General features: G+C 45.0%; 1 protein-coding gene and 1 long non-coding RNA gene across 2 annotated transcripts in view; both read right to left on the bottom strand.

The window, feature by feature from the left end:
- LOC129386042 (cytosolic endo-beta-N-acetylglucosaminidase-like) overlaps positions 1-21,663 on the bottom strand; it is a 476,321-nt gene that overhangs the window by 343,468 nt on the left and 111,190 nt on the right. The gene's annotated exons all lie outside the window — the stretch shown is intronic.
- On the bottom strand, positions 16-7,712 carry LOC140219370 (uncharacterized). The gene is made up of 2 exons (XR_011895584.1): positions 7,521-7,712; positions 16-129 (listed from the first exon to the last, which is right to left on the bottom strand). It is a non-coding gene; the product is annotated as an uncharacterized lncRNA (long non-coding RNA).

Genomic DNA, 21,663 nt, shown 5'->3' with positions numbered 1-21,663 from the left:
TGTACTTTGTAAAGGTTTGTCTGAAATTACGAGTATTTTATTGGACTATCTGTATGTTACTTCAATTTGCCACGTCTGCTCACAGCAGACCTCTGCAATGCGGTGCTTGGATGAGAGCTCACAGGGCACCTGAAAAAACAAAACAGAAGGAAGTCTTTTTCACTTATTCAAAAATATTCATATAAGCAAGAACAGCTTGGCCTGTATGCACACAGCTAAGAAACTTGCAGCAGTCAGAAATAGCACATATAAAGATCAGGGCAACGAACAAGCTTTTAACTAATTGTTGTTTGAGCGCTGTTATCTACCCTTCCACTCAGGTGTGAAACTGCTTACAAATTATTTTAAACATTATTGCAGCAGCTGCTAAGTATTACATGAACTTTAGGACTAGGCAACTGGCCAATAAACCTTTGTGCGCTACCTCAAGCATCGAGGTTCCCAAAGTTGAGGCCGTCCCTATGCCGTGAGCAAGAACTTGCCAATATTTACCAGGAAAGCTTGCTAATATCACAGGCCTCCCATCGAGCAACACTACTGTCTATGCCATAAGGTGCTGTGGTTAAAAGTTATTTGCGCACACATTCTAATGCCAAATTGAAAGGCATTACAATATCCTGTGCATTTTTCACATTTTCACAGTTTTTGTAGTTCTTACCCATCTTTATTGTCAGTTACAGGCTGCAGGTGTGCATTCTACTGCAGCCTGTACTACTTCTACATTCAGTCGATAAATCTTTATATCATGATTACATTTCATTTGCAAATATATCTGCGGGTTTGCAAAAACATATTTCAATCTTTCATTTAAACGTCCAAACCATAAAAAATAAACAAGACAGAATTGAAGAATTGTTTCAACACACCAACACTAATCCCGATGTTCTTCTTTTTACTGAAACGTGGATATCTGATAAGGACTACCCCATACAGTTCGAAAACTACAGGCATCACATACTAAACCGTACCTACGCAAGAGGTGGTGGTCTAGCAGCATATGTACGAAATGATCTAAACTCGGAGAAAATTGCAGATTTCTCCCTAATTAATCGCAATGTTGAATGCCTCACTATTCGTCTTCAAGCAGGAACATTTTCAGTAGTCTACAGACCACCCGGTGGGAACAAAAAAGATTTCTTTTCCTTTGTGAATAAACTGCTAGCTTATCTCAGCAGCACCGGCAAAATGTTTGCCATACTAGGTGATACGAACATAGATATGATGGCTGAAAATACAATAACACGAGAATATAATCACCTGCTTTACTCTTACGCATGCTCGAATATTATAAGCTTGCCAACACGAGTTACAGCACATAGCCAAACCTTATTAGATGTCTGTATCACTAATGTACATGATTCCACTGTGACTGCTGGTGTCATGTCCTCTGATATAAGCGATCATCTTCCAATGTTTTGCTTTCTGCCTTGTTCGCAGAAATACAAGCATAATGCGCCTGTATATTCCTACCGTCTCATAGATACAACGACGCTAGCCTATTTTCGCTCCCTTATTCGGGAAAAAAAAACTGGGAATCTGAACTAATTGAAAGTAACCCAAATAAGGCATACAATTCATTTTTCGATAAACTAATCACTTGCTACGACATAGCCTTCCCACAACATAGTGCTACAAAACGACCCAAAAGATTAGAAAGCCGTGGATAGATGTAGAGCTTTTTACAAAAATCAAAAACAAAAATAAAATGTACCACACATTCCTTAGAACTAGAGACATTAATGAATTAGCCAAATTTAAGGAGTACCGTAACCAAGTAAATTCAGAATTAAAAAAGGCAAAAGAAAAATATTATGAGAAGGTGTTCTCGCGCATATATACGAATCCAAGAAAAGTTTGGCTGGAAATTAAGAAAATATCTGGAGGAAAGGCTAGCCCTCAAGAGCTACAAATAGCTTCGGTTAACGGCACTCTATCAGGTGAAGAAGCCGTCTCTATCCTAAACACTCACTTTGTTCAATGCTGCAGCAACATTTCTGCAGCAGATCCAGAAGAGATAGGGCATACTATCAAACCGTCTCTGCAAAATTCTTTAATGCTATTTCCGGTGACACCAACCGAGGTAGAAAGCGTGATCAAAAACTTTAAGTCAAACAGTGCTGCAGGTTTCGACGGTATCATGGCATCTCCTATAATATATGTGTCTGACATCATCTCTAATGTATTAGCTCATATTATTAATAAAATGTTTGAGTCCGGAATTTTTCCTAGCAAACTTAAAATAGCCAGAGTCTGCCCGGTTCATAAAGGCGGTGCTGATCATAGTGTAAACAACTTCCGACCCATATCTATACTACCTCTTTTTTCAAAACTTTTTGAAACTGTTCTCAACACTCGACTAGAAGGTTTCTTAAGGAAATATTCTATTATTATTACGGCGCAGTACGGATTCCAAAAATATAAATCATGTGAGGATGCGCTCCTAAATATAAAACATCAAATACTGCAAAATATGGAAAACTGTTTACACACGGTAGGCTTATTTCTGGACCTGCGTAAAGCTTTTGACAGCGTAAATCATCGTATACTTCTGTGCAAACTTTATGACTACGGTATACGTGGTACAGCATTAGAGTTAGTGAGAAGTTACTTAACGCATCGTTACCAGTTTGTTTCACATAATCAGGCCACTTCCTCACTTCTCAAAATACAGACTGGCGTGCCACAGAGATCCATACTTGGTCCTATATTATTTAATCTACATATCAATGACCTTCCTAACATTTCTTCCTCACCTAATATCATCATGTACGCAGACGATACTAATCTTTTCTTTGCAAATTCTTCCTTGAAATGCATACAAAAAGAAATAAATGATTATTTAAATTTATTATCTGAATGGCTGTACATCAACAAACTACAATTGAATGTCAACAAAACCAAACATATAATATTTACACCAATAAACAAGCCATCGCCTGTTAATATAACTGTTCTATTTCAAGCAAAGAGGCTAGAACAAGTAAAAACGCAAAAGTTTTTGGGGGTATGGTTCCAAGAAAACCTCTGATGGGACAATCATGTCAATAAGCTTTGCAATGATCTTAGCAAAGTAGTAGGCTGTATATATAAAATAGGTGATCTAATACCTTTATGGCTAAAGAAAGCAATATACTACGCCCTTTTTTACTCGAAGCTAACTTATTGTGTCTTGATCTGGGGAACAACTACAGCAAAAAACTATGATAAGTAATTAAGCTTGCAAAAACGAGTAGTCCGAATTTTCGAAAACTACCATGGTAGGCCGCGTGACTTACCCACACACAATCTCTTCGTCAAACATTTATTGATCCGAGCAAATCAAGTATTTTATTTTAATATAGATTACTCTTACATATAAAAAAACACAGGCTCCATGTTGTCAGCATACCCACTTCTCTTCGATACCCATTACGTTATCAAATCAAGAAAATACCATTCACGCGTACTAACTACGGACGTCAGGATATAAACTATCAAATACCAAGGCTACTAAACATTGTTGAGCAAAAAATTGATTTCTGTGCGCCTAATTTTAAGCAATGTATAAAAAACCTACTCATACACTATCAAATTATTTACACATAAATTGCTCTCGCACTAAATTGTTTTTTATGCACTATATATGTATTCCTTAATCCGCGCGGTAATGTGATTGCACAAACAAAAATTGAAGCATAAATGTTTTTTTCACATAGTCATTGTATAATGTACACATTATCTTGTTTATTTGTATTTTATACATCGTACTTGCTTGTTTCTTGTTATATTTGCTTTTTTAGTACATGGGATCATCATGTAAGCCGAACGCACTTAGGAGCAAGAGCCCCTGTCAGGCCAAATGGCCTTTAGCTCTTGCTTCCTCTTTCTGTAGTGAAGAAAGGAAATAAACTTCAAACTTCAAACTGAACGTTTAGCACAACACTTTACTGACTTCAGCATGCCACAGAAGGTGGCGGGCAAACATGCTGTGTATGTGCACCTACAGCAAACTGAACGGTAGCAGCATCTGCTTCACAAGCACGGAAAGGTGTCACTCGCGTGGCGAGTTGTTTAGGCTTTATCAAAATTGGACACACCATCAATAAACTTCATGTGAATACATTATTGCAATCTTATGCTTTCTGAACAGAAAAATGATGAGTTAACTGGTGTTTAATCTAAGACGAACTGCATTATACTTCATCACGTGCTCGTCAAAGAGCAAAATATGGGAGGCGATCGACATTTGTATTAAGCAATACCTTCCATCAATGCTGTATCCTTTAAGAGTTTTCAGTTGCGTTGATATCCTGCAACTGCGTGCTGCTATTAGATTCAGCGGTGGTGTTTAACAGGCGGGCGAGATGCTGGCACGCAAGGGAGGCGGGCTAGCTTAGTATGTAATCAATGCTTTGCAAACTTCCACTACCAGCGAATAGCATACTCTAGTACCTGCATTGCAAGTGCAGGAACTGGAAGCCTAGATGTCATTGTTGCTACCTTAATCTGATAACACCACAGCGGTGCAAGCTAAAAGCGTTACCATGCCATGCCATCATTGGTGTGCTTTCCCTAGTGTGCTACATAGTGCCAGCCCACATGCCTCAGCATGCCTGACAATATTATTGTGTATATCTTGTGTTGCTAATAAGCACAATGGCATGATTGCCTAGCCCAGTATACAGCTTTGTATTCATAAGAATACGGCCAGCAGCTCAACAAATCAGACAGCAGTCCAAGACAAACTAAGATACAGGATGCCAGCCAAAGCATCGCATTGTGCAGTGCAGAACATGCCATGAGCTCTCATTTCATCTCTAACCCACCACAATCAAAACCAGTACAAGTTGAAACCCAAACTGCCAAGTCACACGTACAACAATCATCAAAAGAAACAACCACTGTGTCCATGCTTTCAACTGAGGCTGGGAGATCTAGTTGGCCTTGAAGCCGCCACCAATACAGCAACAGTCAAGAATCCATTGGAATCAACCAGACATAGTAAGACCGATTGGAGGGCTTATTTTAAACAGACAAAAGTCTGTCACTACTAGAATAGTGGTTAAAAAGCAAGATGTTTGTTGCACACACAATTGTGTTGAAAAGCTAGGGCTTGAAAGCCAGAAATTTAGTTATGTATGGATCTTGCGACGTAGCGCATTCTTATACAACTTTTGTGTGACAGCATTAGTTAGGAGACTTTCTGCCTAAACCATGTCTTTAGATGGTTAAAACCTTTTTGTACAATCACCGCGAGCGCATTATTCACAGTAGAAAATATAAATTCAGTGAGAGTGCAACAAATAATTACACTATGTCAAAAAGTGGCTGTTTCGAAATTGCACCAAGTGCAGTGTAGCTCGAGCGTGAAGCAAGCCTCCATGTAACATAACGAAAATCTAAGGTGGTGAGCGTATGGTACCACAAACCACAGATGAATGCATAAGTTCTAGGCAGTACTCCGCATTGTTTGCATGTCCCTGGAAGCTTGTGTATTAGGCAGATAAGTAATAAAGATGAGAAGGTAAAAAAAGGTTCTCCACATTTGAGATAGATGATGGCATAGGACCAGCTTTGTCTTATCAAATGAACAAGTGCAGCGAAACGGAGAAAAAAAATGCAATGCAACAGAGAATGCTCCACTTTCAGCTGTGCTACCATGTGGGCTTGCAACTACTTTACTGGGCTGACTTTTATGATTCAGCAGCATTCTATACCACATTATCAACGAGTGAAATTTCTGTTACATATAGAAGAGACCGGCTTCCACCCTGAAGCGGACGAGCTCTTGGGACACACATTGAACTTGCCACATTAAAAGGTTAATGGCTTGTTGTTTGCTTGAAAAATTGAGCACTCATACTGTGACTAGGAATTTGGCAGCCACCTAATAGAGCAGCAAACTTTATTGTCTTGATGGGGGTATCTTTAGGAGATGAATTATGGTATGCAATGCATATTTGTGACCGAGAAAAGGGAAGAATTTAGGTGTGCAGGTACTAGTGCAAGTAGTGACTACATAATAATTCAGGTAACCACAGCCTTCTGTTTCTCTCGGGTGGCTCATAGACACCCTCATGCTCCTCAATGATGTTTCTAAAAAAGCAACCTGGCTCGAATAATAGTCTGTATAGAGAATATATTGCATAGTCACTCCAGCTTTGTTTATATTTGTCTCAGAAGGACCAAATTAAGTTACAGTGCTTCAACTGAGGGCTCCCCGGATAAATAAAAGATATTGTGCAAGTGATCTGCTACTAGAAATCCTGGAAATGGCACACACAAAAAATGATTCCATATTGCACAAGGATATCCTACAACTAAGTGCAGCGACAGTTTTTTACGCACCTTGTAAAAGCATGCAGGCCAAGTGCATCGTTGTGCGATCCAATATGTAGCAGTGCAGCAGGTTCCTACAGGTCGTAGGCTTGACTCCTGAATCCGCATAACCTTCAACAGTAAGAAAGATTTAATTTATTCTGATGTGAAGCTTCAAACGTGTGATTTACAGTGTCATGTGGCATTAAAAGAAAGAGACTCACACATAAATCTGTGCCTGTTTTACAAATATCTCGTAGTTATATCTCATGTGCTTACATTGTTATATTGTAAAATTCAGGCGGGAATAAAACCAGCAGCTAACACCAGACTACCTGGGAAATTATCACCAAAACCTAAATACGTAGTGAATCAAAAGAATCGATTATGAGCGGTCTAAAACCTAGGCCGCGATTTTGTAGCGATGCCTTTTCCAATGCTACTCCTTTTCCTCGGTGGTCGGACTGACATTCCGCCATCGTTATTGACCAGTACAGCCAGCCGTGGACGGTGGGTTACAAGAGAGGCAAACATCGAGCGGAAAGCATCGCAACAAAATTGCAGCCCTTATTTACGCAGTGCTACAACCCACATATTATGACAACAATTGCAGGAGCTGACATCATGTTCTTCAGATGAAAATGTTAATGAAAACGAGCGCCTTATTGACATGCATCGATTAAAAAGAAATTTCGCTGTTGTGATATCGGTCTATATTGCCGTGCAATATAGAAGAGAAATACGCGAACACGACGAACAGAAACAATGCAGACAGGTTCTCGCGAAGCTGGGCTTCAAACTGAACTGTATCAATAAAATAATCTTCACACATGCAAATACCTGCTCCACTGTCAAAACACCGCAGTCGCGTTCCAACTCGCGATGACCACGACACACCTACATGCATTACACACGTAATTTGCAGCAATAATATCCACGGAAGAATTTCTTGCCGGGAAACTACCGAGGAAACAGGAACTTTCAGCGTTTACGTAAATATTTGCCTATTAAGTCTCAACAATCAGCGGTGGTAGCACATCACTGCAGAAAGCAAGCGGTAAGAAATAATAATTTTCACGGAAACTCCCATCGTGAAACGGTTTGCTAAATGGGCACAACAACATGGGCAACATACTCTCCGAAAGTGCTCTCTTGTCGTTGCACAAAGTTTACTACACGAACCATAAGCTGCGAGAATGCGCGCAAGCGTCAGACCTGCTTACCTTCAAGATGTGAACAGCAAGCGCTCCTTCGTCTCGCAGGCACCACGCGACGACGCTCTTTCCAGCGCGGACACTGTCGAATTGCCGATGAACACCACCGCACAAAAGCACAACTTCCAACAAACTCTTCCACGCACTATAATTCGAAGCCACAGTACCAGGTATTTCATGAGGGGACGCGGACAGGCGAGAACAAAGGGGTAACACTGAGCTTAGTGTCACACATTACTTCTCCCCCCCTCCTCTGGCTTCTGGATTGGATTGGCGCGGCTCGCTACGTGCTTGCGCGCGCTTTTCCGAGCGCAGATTGCTGTGCGCCTGGTTTCTCCACTAGGCTTTTGTACAGTTGCTTTTTCGAGCGCAGATCGGTGTGCGTCTGGTTTTTGCACTAAGCGTTTATACGATCGCTTGTCGCTGCTTTCCATTCGGCGCTGCTTGGTGCAGGCGCACAGACTTGGTGTGCGCCGGCTTTTATGCGAAGCATATTACTCGAGCTCAACCCAGCTCCTCAGGCGCGGCGGTGTCGCCCTCAATACCACGTGACACCGTGACGTCACGACAGAGGAGAAACGGGGCTCCAACTCGCGGCGTCGCCTTCAAGGCTGACCACGTGACACCGTGACGTCACGACAGAGGAGAAACGGGGCTCCAACTCGCGCCGCCGCTCGCGGCGTCGCGGCGGTATATAGACCGTTTTTTCGTAGGCGCCGCCATATTGTGAACGCAGTGGCGCCGCCTATGAGCAGCGCCATACTGGCTTGGGTGAAAGCGGTCTTTTGCATGGCAGGTATACGCTCGGTAGTAGGTTCTGACGTTTGTTTTCGCGGTCGTGCGGTCTGTTTAGTATGGCGTGCGTCTTCTACGTGGTAAACGGTTCTGTGAGACGTGCTGGAGTGGTTTAAGGCGTCATGGCCGGAGTTTCTGCTGGCCTTGAGGTGGACGGAACACGCAGCGCGATGTGTGCTCGCATATTTGAGCCTACAATCAGCCTCGGAGATCAATTGTGTATTTCTAAATGCTCCAATCACTAATGTGACCTTATTGCAGTATTATCCTCTATTTCTAAGCTGCGGTTTAGGAGCCATGAAACATACGCGATGATTGTAACAGCGTGGGTACTGTTCTGCTACGATAGGAGCTGTGCTGTTTGACAAGCGTTCAAACTGTTCACTGCAGGTTACATTGCGTGACTACTTGGTTGGGTGGATGAGTTTTCCACCCATGAATAAAATAGTTTTGGCTAGTAATAGCAGCATACCTTACATGTCTGAATTAAGCTTGTCCAGCAAAGCGACCGTTTACGAACTGCGCGAGCGTCCTAAGCAGTAGTAGGTGCTGGATTACAGATACCTTTGTTCTGTATAGCGCATGGTCCAAGCATACGGCATCAGCGGTTATATATTTATAAACGTTGTGCGGCGTTAGCCCGTTTTCTCTCGCTTTTTAGAGAAAGAGGATAATAACCGATTTTTTTTTCGGTTGTGTTCGTTCAGTTCTGTACGACGCACTCACACGTATTACGGAAATCTAGCGCTCAAAAATAGCCATCGCATTCTTTTTATGCGAAGCCTCTCATAAATTACGGCTGTATACAGGCCAAAAAGGCAATGCCGAAGCACACAGCTTATATGTGTATCGTGCTGGCTCACCAACCGCAGTGGTCGCTGTGTTGAACAGCGTCATGGGCCTCATGCAGCAAGGCTAGCGTAGACATGTTAATTTCAAGCATACTAGACTTGAAATGCGTGAGAACGAGGCCAGTGTATCACAAATATTTGATAGCGCCTGCCGCTCAGATGTTTCGTGGTTGCCTTAGGTTGGCCGTGCACGAGCATGCGCTCTTATGTTTTATGTTTTACTCCCTACGCCAATCGATCAGACAGTGAGCTGATTTACCATTTAATGTTGGTAATACAGAGACGCCGTTTTTTTTTTTTTTTGAATTAAAATCGATATAAGCAAAATAGTAAACACATACACGCACCGCGACTGATAATGCGAGTACACCGCGGCTGATTATGCGTGTCACATTATTGCGCCCTCAAGACATATTTCTGCTTACAGTAGTTATACCGATGCACCGAAAGGTTTCCCTGACGACATTAGATCAACGAACATGGCGTAAATTTCACAAAGTAAGATCTAAAACGTCTCTAAATCGTTCCGCAGCACGCGACAGCAATACTTTCAAGCAGCGCCGCGCCGGATCGCCGAAGCCAGAGAGGAGGAAAGGCTCACCGCGCGCCCTTTCCTCCTCGCCCGATGAAACGGTCTATAAGCAGCTGAGCTTGTTTCTAGGTGGCTTTGGCTCAACCAGGCCCCGCACACTCTCAAGTTCAACAAATGGCTACAGAGGGCGGAAAAATCGACCGCGCGCTCCTGCTAATAAAACTAGCATAGTAATATCACTTCGGGATGCTTACGTTAGATTGAACATTTTCCGCTGGAGGCGCCGTAATAAGCGCAATTTTTTTTTGCAAACTTTCTCCTACAATTACCGAAGCACGTTTATTACATGAAAAAGAGGGCGAAATTATCTTTGCTAATTTGATATTGTATTCTTTGTAAGTAAGTTTACTGTTTCTTTGTCATTATAAACGCAAATAGCGTTCAGCATCATCGATCTTTCACGTGACCTCTGGCCTGGATTTAAAATTTTTACCGCTATTTTCGAGTGCATGGCGGCACGGATTCATTCGTTCGTGCGCTCAGGCTGGTTGCTTCTTTTTCGCTAAAACTAGTCTATTGCGCTTCGATGTCACGCGTTATTTAACCTGGGGTGAAGTGACGTGTTTGCAAGCGGACATGTAAGCCCGAAAGTTGGGTATCGGTCGCGAGCCATTCGGAACACGTCTGCATCGAAACGGGAGCTGGATTCTGGTGCGGCTGAAAACGGCAATAACGGTGAGTCGTTTAACACCGCTGCTTGAATCGTTATATAATATTCGTCTAATTAACTTACAGGCGGAGACAAGTTAACGAACTAGATCCTGCACAGCATATGGCAGTCGGGATCCTCCGTTGCTGTTTCCGAAATAAACCGTTACTTGCGAGGCTGTCGTTATACACACACAAATCGGGAAAGAAAGAGCGATCGGAAAGCGCGCCTCATTTTTCATCTTATTGTAGCCGTGGCCATAGGTGACTGGGTAGCCTTAACAATATACATATAAAACTTATTTTCGAGTCCGCCGGCAACTTTTTTCGTCCACAAAATCGAATAATCCTTTGGTAAAATGATGTGAAAGTGCCGAATTTAATGTATTAAACAGTTGCAAGCGTGATAATTCACTCATATTTCGTACTTGTTGGTTCCAAATGTTCTTGCTGTTCAGTTTGGTTTACCGTAGGGCATTTATTTTTGCAGTAGTGCAGCAGTGCATCACGTTCGTGCAGAAAAATAATGCATCAGTTCTAATAGCTTCATGACTTTCATGTATTTGCTTGTGGAACCAGCAGTGTGATCTCTTCCAGTGTATAAATGAGCGCGCAAATGTTCTCATTTGTGATCTTAATAATACTTAAACTGTTTACATGCATTGTATAGTTAGGCAGGCATAAATTTATGGACAATAGCAATATTTATTTAACGTGCTGCTTAAGTGTCCTAGAACAGAGAGGGTATATTTGCATGTGTTCTGTAGTCGCAAACCATTACAATATATATGTCACACCTTTTTGCATTTCATATTGCAAAATTGTGCTTTTTTCAATTTCTGATTCAGTGAAAATTTCTGTTCCAGACATGCAGTAATGATGATGGCACCAGTATAAAGCAACACACTCCACACACTAAACAGAAGCTGCTGCCTGCCACAACAAGGCCATTGTGTGGACATTGGCTGCTACTACAAGGTAAACAACATGTGGTTCAGAAATAAGTATGCCTGATATATGCTGTATTGTCTTGCTAGTCTTGAGATACATGTCATTTGTTTGCAGCAGAAATGAATGTTTGCTCATGTTTATGGTTCAGTATAATTGGTTCGAACATAAAAGCAAACACACATGAGTTTGGCTAATCTGTGCTGTATCTCATGTGTCACCGTTCTGCCCCAACAGAGTCCATGCCAAGCATACCTTGGTCATCACAGGAGCTCCTATCCACACCAACAGAAAGGGGCTGGAGCTGAATTTGCAAGGCTTTTACACCACGAACAAAGAAGCGCATGCAGAAGAATTTACACGAGATATCAAGTCTGCAGAGCACTGTGTCAAGACTGAAAAGAGCTTCAGCCACCATTCCACCAGCGCGGACAAATCGGCTGAGTCATCCAGGTAACTCAAAAAGGACTTTATGGAAATTCTTCGTCTCCAGATGCGCCTGCAACTACTGATCAAGCACGGACGACGCTGGCCAAAAGAGTTCCATCAGTTTGCCCTTAATCAGCTTCCTGGCCATGTCAATTCCATTTGTGCCAAGTGTAATTTTTTTTCTATAAATGCAAGCTTTTTCATTGTCCATTCTCGTTAAAGATCATTCATCCTCATCCAAACATAAAGGTCAACCGATTCTTCGCTGATACTTAATACCAGTCCCTGTCTAGTAGCATAACATATCTGTAGCACTACCTTTTAGTGCATGTTGTCATGCACAATTCCTCTCCTGAAATAGCTGATGCAACATCGACATGTTTCTTGCATTAACCTACGCACTGTTTGCTATGCACCATTTTACTTTTCTTGATATTTTTGGCCTTCAATTCTTGGAGAGCAGGGTGGCTTCTCTCTTGAATGCAAGCTTTCTCATTTCCCATATTCCTAGTCTCGTTGATATTTGCTCTTCTTCCTCGATAGCCTGGGTCTTTGCGCAAGCTACACTGAATGATAGATTGCAGAATCTGGTTTTGCTCCCCACTTGGTTGTGGTCGCGTGTTACATTTCTCGGATGTGGGGGCCTGCTCAGTTACATTGGTAAGCAGTCTCTCGAGGTAAGCATTTGCTCCTGCAGTCCGCACAGCGACATAGACTCCCAGTGTACACACACCATAACTGGTGCTCCCCGTTCATTTTTTCCTGCTGCAGCCATGGGCAAATTGTGCTTGTGGCCTACCTCGGCCATGATTTGCTCAAAACTGACACCAGCATAAGTGCTTACATGGTTCGAAGTGTATGAAGTTGATAGCCGTACGGGGGGAAATGCCTGCAAAAATGGCTGCCAAAGGTGATGCCCACGAAAGCGACTTGTCCATATTGAGACAAAGTGGGACACCAAAAGTGAGCCACACATTAGTGGCCCTCGACAGAAAAGAAACATGCAGGTTGGAAAGGAGTTAATGCTAAAATGTCGGATAGTCCATTTCGCTGTGTTGGTTGCGACAGCAGATGCCTGCGTCACCCGATTGCTTCACAATGGAAGTTGATCATCTTCAACGGCTACTGTCGTTTCAAACAGGTGCGACGCTCTGTCCAATCTGTTTGTACTGCTGTTTGTCGCTCGTTACCAGACCACCACATGTGACGAAGGCAAGCATTATGCCTGTAAGTAGGCGGCTGAATGTATCCTAAGAGACCCGTGTATGTGAATGCTCACTGTTGCCATATGGTTTGTAGCCAATGTATAATGTATTCTCTGAACACTATGTTGTGAATGATTGCCGTTTATTTTTGCTGTTATCTCATTTGGTTACGGTCGCCGTATTATGCTTATCGGATGTGGGGGCCTGGTCAGTTGCATTGGAAAACAGTCTCTCGAGGTAAGCATTTGCTCCTGCAGTCCGCACAGCGGCATAGACTCCCAATTTACACACCATGATTCGTGCTCCCCGTTCAGCCTTTCCTGCTGCAGCCATGTGCAAATTGTGCCTGCGGCCTTTCTCAGTCGCAATTAAGCACGAACGGAGACAAGCATACGTGCTTACATGGTCCAACGTGTGTGAAGTTGGGTGCAAAGGCCCGCAAAAGTGGCCGATGAAGGTGATGCCCACGAAAGCGACTTGTCCATATTGAGACAATGTGGGACACCAAGTGCGAGCCACACATTAGCGGCCTCCGAAAGAAAAGTAACGTGCAGGTTGGAAAGGAGTTAAGGCTAAAATGCCGGGTAGTCCATGTCACTGTGTTGGCTGCGGCAGCAGATGCCTGGTTCACCCGATTGTTTCGCAGTGCAAGTTGCTCATCTTTAACGGCGACTGCCGCTGCAAACCGGCGGGACACTGACCAATCTGCATGAGCTGCTGGTTGTCGCTCGTTACTAGACCGCCATGTGCGACGACGACGGTGAGCCGTTTACGAGCTCGCGTCAGATTCCAGTGTATCTCGACATACAAATTTTATTTCTGCTATTGCACGAGAATGTACATACACTGCTTGTCTTCTGCCAATAAAGTCGCACGTTCTGTTCACTCACTTGTGGCTTCTTTGTATGGGCGTCAGTAGAGGCTCTTTGGTCTCCTGGCAATTAGAACGCACCGGCTACGCGGCAGCCGAGGCGAGTACGGCGCGTACGAGCGGATACAAGCGTACACGAGCGGATACAAGCGGCCATATTGAATAATGCTCTAAAAAAAAATGCGCATTTCCGCTTCCTGTTTTAGCAACGTCATCTGGCGTCCACCTAGGTAAGTTCCATACGCTGCCGCTGCTTATTTTCGAACCACTGCGGAAGGTACAGTTTCCCTTCTCTAAGGTTGTTCTTTATTCTATGGCTCAACTCTTGCAAGATTGGCTAGGTGGCAATCGAACCAGGGTCTCCGGAGTGTGAGACGGAGACGCTACCACTGAGCCACGAGTACGATGCTTCAAAGCGGTACAAAAGCGCCTCTAGTGAAAGCGGTGTTGCCTTAGAAACGAGCTGTTTCTAAGGCTCAGGCGTGCGTCGCTTGCTCAGGCGCACATTTCGTTGCCGCGGCGAACGCTGCGTTGCTCGACGCTCACCGCCTCCAATGCGGGGCGCGTAGTCGCTGCGCCGTAGCCCATTGTCTTACACCCCTTGGCGGGTCGACGGGAACGCTGTCGCGTTCCACTCTTGAAGGCGAAGCAGAGTAACGCATGAGTTGTTTCTTCGTCTAGCCTAACCAAATATAGCCAAGCAACAGCAGTTCACCAGGCTAAACAGTGGTTCAACAACTAAAATAAAGGCTAGTATGCTTCGCATCCTGGGCTTAACCTTAGCTAAGCCACAGCCATTTTTTTGCACTGGTCTTTGAACACATCGCTCGCTGCTCGCACTTATATATAAATACGAAGTGAGCAAGGTGAGCGTCGCTTATCGCGGAATTGCTACCGTGTGTGTAAGCGCGCAGCAATGCTGGGAAACATTCAAACAAAAGCAAAGGGTCAGGAACTGCGCTTTGTTTTCCATTACTTTGTCATGTACCTGGCACTGGGTAGCGCCAAGCGATCGCTTCTAACAAACGCAGAAATGAGTTTTTGCAGCGCGTGTGGCGATTAATTGACTCCCACCGCAGCCATGTGAGGTGCGACTCCAGCAGCGGTGCAGTTACCCTGCAGCCGGCTGCGAGGAGGTGGCGCTTCAGTTTCTGCATGCCAATAACATTCCATTTTTTGCGTGTCAACGCCCGTGCTTGGGTCCAGAAAGTTCACGCTGTGTTTAGTTTCCCATTGCAGATTGAGGCTCGCTCCGTTAGCATCCACTAAGTTCTGCATCCAGTTGTATGCGGCCCATTCATCACTGTGGATCACCGGTTCAACGTAGGCTGCAATAATGGGGCCTAGCGTCGCCGCGTCTCATCTGTCGACCTTGAATAGTCGGAGTTGCCCGGTGGTCACGCAGATCATGCCGAATACCCATGGTCCACGATCTGCAATGCCGCCGTGATTTGGCGGCTTGGCGGAACGTTGTCGCCCGTCATCAGGGGGCCTCGATTGTATTTTCGCTTGCCGCGAAGGAGGCATTCATCAATTTGCACAATCTTCCCGGGGCCACCGAGTGGGGGTCGCGCCAGCAGCTCGTCCCGCACAACCTCACGAGCTATCACGGGCGTTCACACGCAAAAAAATAGAAGGTATTGGCAGAAAGTGAAGCGTCACCTCCTCTCCGCCGGCTGCAGAGTAACTGCACCGCTGCTGGAGTCGCACCTCACATGGATGTGGGGTGGGAGTCAATTAATGGCCACACGCGCTGCAAAGACTCATTTCTGCGTTTGTTAGAAGCGATCGCTCGGCGTTACCCAGTGTGAAGGTACATGACTTCCGCGCTAAGCGACGCTCACATTGCTCACTTCGTACTTATATATAAGCGCGAGCAGCGAGCGATGTGTTCAAAGACCAGTGCAAAAAGCAGGCGCACACCAAGGCTGTGCGCCTGCACCAAGCCGCGCCGAATGAAAAGCAGCGACAAGCGATCGTATGAAAGCCTAGTGCAGGAACCAGACGCACACAGATCTGCGCTCGAAAAAGCAACTGTATAAGAGCCTAGTGCAGAAACCAGGCGCACAGCAATCTCCGCTCGGAAAAGCGCGCGCAAGCACGTAGCGAGCCGCGCCAATCCAATCCAGAAGCCAGAGAAAAGGGGGGAAGTAATGTGTGACACTAAGCTCAGTGTTACCGACAAAGGCAGCTCGGACGGGCGCTGTAGTACACGTAAGACACCGGCGTATCACAGGAAACATAAGGCGAACTAATGGCGTTACACGAGTCCAGAGGTTACCTGATGGTTAATGCACACGATACGGATAACAGTTTGTTTAGGCACTTCCAAAATATGATTCAATTACCGTGTAACTGCAACGAGCACTCTCACCGCTCACACAAACGCAACGTGGCCCAGCTCAATATATCATCATAGGATAAAGAACAAACTTAGAGAAGGGAAACTGTACCTTCCACCGTGGTTCGAAAATAAGCAGCGGCAGCGCATGGAACTTACTTTGGCGGACGCCAGATGACGTTGCTCAATCCGGAAGCGGAAATGCAAGTTTTCTTTTAGAGCAAAATTCACTATGGCCGTTTTTTGCCGGTCGCGTACGCTGGTACGCGCCGTGCTTGCCCTGCAGGCTATGCGGCATGCCTCAGTGCCTTCGCTGCCGCGTAGCTGGTGCGTTCTAATTGCCAAGAGCCTCTACTGATGCCCATACAAACAAGCCACAAGTGAGTGAACAGAACGCGCGACTTTATTGGCAGACGACAAGCAGTGTACATTCTCGTGCAATAGCAGAAATAAAATTTGCATGTCGAGATACGCTGGAATCATTGACGCGAGCTCGTAAACGGCTCACCGTCGTCGTCGCACGTGGTGGTCAGGTTAACGAGCAATAACCAGCAGCGGAAACATATTGGACAGAGTGTGCCACTTGTTTGGAGCGACAGTCGCCGTTAAAAATGCCCAAATTGCATTGCGAAGCAATCGGGAGACGCAGGCATCTGCTGCTGCAGCCTACACAGCGACATGGGCTACCCCAGATTTTAGCCGTTCACTCCTTTCCAACCTGCACGTTTCTTTTCTTTCGGGGGCCGCTAATGTGTGGCTCACACTTGGTGTCTCACATTGTCTCACTATGGACAAGTCGCTTTCGTGGGCATCGCCTCCATCAGCTACTTTTGCGGGCCTTTCCAACCATCTGGCTATCAACTTCATACGCATCAGACTATGTAAGCACGCATGCTGGTCTCCGTTCATGCCTAATCACGGCCGAGAAAGGCCAGAGGCACAATATGCCCATTGCTGCAGCAGGAAAGCGCGAACGGGGAGCACGAATCACGGTGCATGAAAATTGGGAGTCTATGTCGCTGTGCAGGCTGCAGGAGCGAATGCTTACTTCGAGAGACTGCTTCCCAGTGCAACCGACCAAGCCGCAATATTCGAAAAACATAACACTGCGACCATAACCAAGTGACATAACAGCAAAATTAAACAGCAATCAGTCACCGCATGAGGTTCAGACAATACATTATACATTGGCGACGAACCATATGGCAACAGTGAGCATTCACATACGCGGGTCTCTTAGGGTACATTGAGCTGCCTACCTACAGGCGTAGTGACTGCCTTTGTCGCACGTGGTGGTCTACTAACGAGCAACAACCAGCAGCAGAAACAGATTGGACAGAGTGTCCCACCTGTTTGCGGCGACAGTCGCTGTTAAAGATGAGCAACTTGCAGTGCAAAGCAATCGGGTGACGCAGGCATCTGCAGCCGCAGCCTACACAGCGACATGGACTACCCATCATTTTAGCATTGACTCCTTTCCAGCTTGCATGTTTCTTTTCTTTTGGAGGCCGCTAATGTGTGGCTGACACTTGGTGTCCCACATCGTCTCAATATGGACAAGTCGCTTTCGTGGGCATCACCTTCATCAGCCACTTTTGCGGGCCTTTCCACCCAACTTCATACACGTCCGACCATGTAAGCACTTATGCTGGTCTCCGTTCATGCCTAATCGCAGCCGAGAAAGGCCAGAGGCACAATTTGCCCATGGCTGCAGCAGGAAAGGGTGAACGGGGAGCACGAATCACGGTGTGCGTAAATTGGGAGTCTATGTCGCTGTGCAGACTGCAGGATCAAATTCTTACTTCGAGAGGCTGCTTCCCAGTGCAACCGACCAGGCCGCAATATTCGAAAAACATAACACTGCGACCATAACCAAGTGACATAACAGCAAAATTAAACAGCAATCAGTCACCGCATGAGGTTCAGACAATACATTATACATTGGCGACGAACCATATGGCAACAGTGAGCATTCACATATACAGGTCTCTTAGGGAACATTGAGCTGCCTACCTACAGGCGTAGTGCCTGCCTTTGTCGCACGTGGTGGTCTACTAACGAGCAACAACCAGCAGCAGAAACAGATTGGACAGAGTGTCCCACCTGTTTGCGGCGACAGTCGCTGTTAAAGATGAGCAACTTGCAGTGCAAAGCAATCGGGTGACGCAGGCATCTGCTGCCGCAGCCTACACAACGACATGGACTACCCATCATTTTAGCATTGACTCCTTTCCAGCCTGCATGTTTCTTTTCTTTTGGAGGCCGCTAACGTGTGGCTCACACTTGGTGTCCCACATTGTCTCAATATGGACAAGTCGCTTTCGTGGACATCACCTTCATCAGCCACTTTTGCGGGCCTTTCCACCCAACTTCATACACGTCTGACCATGTAAGCACTTATGCTGGTCTCCGTTCATGCCTAATCGCGGCCGAGAAAGGCCAGAGGCAAAATTTGCCCATGGCAGCAGCAGGAAAGGGTGAACGGGGAGCACGAATCACGGTGTGCGTAAATTGGGAGTCTATGTCGCTGTGCAGACTGCAGGATCAAATGCTTACTACGAGAGGCTGCTTCCCAGTGCAACCGACCAGGCCGCAATATTCGAAAAACATAAAACTGCGACCTTAAGCAAGTGACATAACAGCAAAATTAAACAGCAATCAGTCACCGCATGAGGTTCAGACAATACATTATACATTGGCTACGAACCATCTTACAGGCATAATGCTTGCCTTTGTCACATGTGGTGGTCTGGTAACGAGCGACAACCTGCGGTACAAGCAGATTGGACAGAGCCTCGCACCTGTTTGAACCAACAGTTGCCGTTGAAGATGAGCAACTTCCATTGCGAAGCAATCAGGTGACGCAGGCATCTGCTGCCGCAACCAACACAGCGACATGGACTACCCGGCATTTTAGCGTTAACTCCTTTCCAACCTGCACATTTATTTTCTTTCGGGGGCCGCTATGTGTGGCTCACACTTTGTGTCCCACTTTGTGTCTCACTTTGTCGCAATGTGGACAAGTCGCTCTTGTGGGCATCACCTTCGGCAGCCATTCTTGCGGGCCTTTCCACCCATACGGCTATCAATTTCATACACTTCGAACCATGTAAGCACATATGCTGGTCTCCGTTTTGAGCAAATCATGGCCGAGGTAGGCCACAAGCACAATTTGCCCATGGCTGCAGCAGGCAAGAACGAACGGGGCGCACCAGTTACGGTATGTGTATACTGGGAGTCTATGTCGCTTTGCGGACTGCAGGAGTAAATGCTTACCTCGAGGGACTGCTTACCAATGCAACTGACCAGGCCCCCACATCTGAGAAACGTAACACAGTTACCACAACCAAGTGTGGCAGCAAAACCAGATTCTGCAATCAATCACTCCACTGTAGCTTGCACAAAGACCCAGGCTATCAAGGAAGAGGAGCAATCATCAACGAGACTAGGAATATGGAAAATGAGAAAGCTTGCATTCAAGAGAGAAGCCACTCTGCTCTGCAAGCATTGAAGGCTAAAAACATCAAGAAAAGTAAAATGGTGCATAGCACATGTGCATAGGTTAATGCAAGACGCATGCCGATGCTGCATCCGCTATTTCAGGAGAGGAATTGCACATGACAACATACACTAGAAGATACTGCTACAGATATGTTAGGCTGCTAGACAGTGACTGGTATTAAATATCAGCGAAGAATCGGTTGACCTTTATATTTGGATGAGGATGAATGACCTCTAACAAAAATGGGCAATGAGAAAGCTTGCATCTATAGAAGAAAAATTACACTTGGCACAAACGGAATCAACATGGCTAGGAAGCTGATTAAGGGCAAACTAATGGAACTCAATCTTTTGGCCAGCGTCGTCCGTGCTTGGTCAGATGTTGCAGGTGCATCTGAAGACAAAGAATTTCTAGAAAGTCCTTTTTGAGTTACCTGGATGACTCAGCCAAATGTCCGTGCTGGTGGAATGGTGGCTGAAGCTCTTTTCAGTCTTGACACAGTCCTCTGTAGACTTGATATCTCATTCATATTCTTCTGCATGTGCTTCTTTGTTCTTGGTGTAAAAGCCTTGCAAATTCGGCTCCAGCCCCTTCCTGTTGGCGCAGATAGGAGCTCCTGTGATGACCAAGATGTGCTTGGCATAGACTCTGTTGGGGCAAAACGGTGACACATGAGATACAGCACAGATTAGCCAAATTTATGTGTGTTTTATACGTTCGAACCAATTATACTGAACCATAAATATGAACAAACATTCATATCTGCTGCAAACAGCAAGCCAATACAGCATATATCAAACATATTTATTTCTGAACCATGTGTTGTTTACCTTGTAGTAGTAGCCAATGTCCACACAATGACCTTGTTGTAGCAGGCAGCAGCTTCTGTTTAGTGCGTGGAGTGTGTTACATTATACTGGTGCCGTCCTCATTACTGCATGTCTGGAACCAAAATTTTGACTGAATCAGAAATTGAAAAAGCAAAGTTTTGCAATATGAAATCCAAAAAGGTGTGACATATACGTTGTAATGATTTGCGACTACAGAACAAATGCAAATGTACACTGTTCTAGGGTGCTTAAGCAGCATGTTAAATAAATATTGCTATTGTCCATAAAATTGATGTCTGCCTAACTGCAATGCATGTCAACAGCGCAAGTACTATTAAGATCACAAATGAGAACATTTGTGGGTTCATTTATACACTAGAAGTGATCACACTGCTAGTTCCACAAGCAAATGCCTGAAAGTCATGAAGCTATTAGAACTGATGCATTATTTTTCTGCGCGAACGTGATGCACCGCTTCACTACTGCAAAAATAAATGCCCTACGGTAAACCAATCTGAACAGCAAGAACATTTGGAACCAACAAGCACGAAATATGGGTGAATTATCATGCTTGCAACTGTTTAATATATTAAATTCTGTACTTTCACTTCGTTTTACCAAAGGATTATTCGGTTTTGTGGACGAAAGACGTTGCCGGCCGACTCGAAAAAAAAGTTTAATATGTATATTGATAAGGCTACTCAGTCACCTACAACCACGGCTACAATAACATGAAAAATGAGACGCGCGTTCCGATATCGCTCTTTCTTTCCTGGTTGTGTGTGTAAACCAAACGACAGCCTCGCAAGTAAAGATTTATTTAGGAAACAGCAACTGAGATCCTCACTGCCCATATGTAATGCAGGATCTAGTTCGTTAACTTGTGCCCGCCTGGAAGGTAATGAGACAGATATTATATAACGATTCAAGCAGCGGTGTTAAACGACTCACCGTTATTGCCGTTGTCAGCCGCAGCAAAATCCAGCTCCCGTTTCGATGCAGACCTGTTCCGAATGGCTCACGACCGAAACCCAACTGCCGGGCTTACATGTCCGCTTGCAAACACGTAACTTCACCCCAAGTTAAATAACGCGAGACATCGAAGCGCAAGAAACTAGTTTTAGAAACAAAGAAGCAACC

The sequence above is a fragment of the Dermacentor andersoni genome, chromosome 7 (assembly GCF_023375885.2).
Source record: "Dermacentor andersoni chromosome 7, qqDerAnde1_hic_scaffold, whole genome shotgun sequence".
NCBI lineage: Eukaryota > Metazoa > Arthropoda > Arachnida > Ixodida > Ixodidae > Dermacentor > Dermacentor andersoni.
Note: the sequence above shows the minus strand (reverse complement) of the source record. Positions and strands in the feature narration are given on the sequence as shown.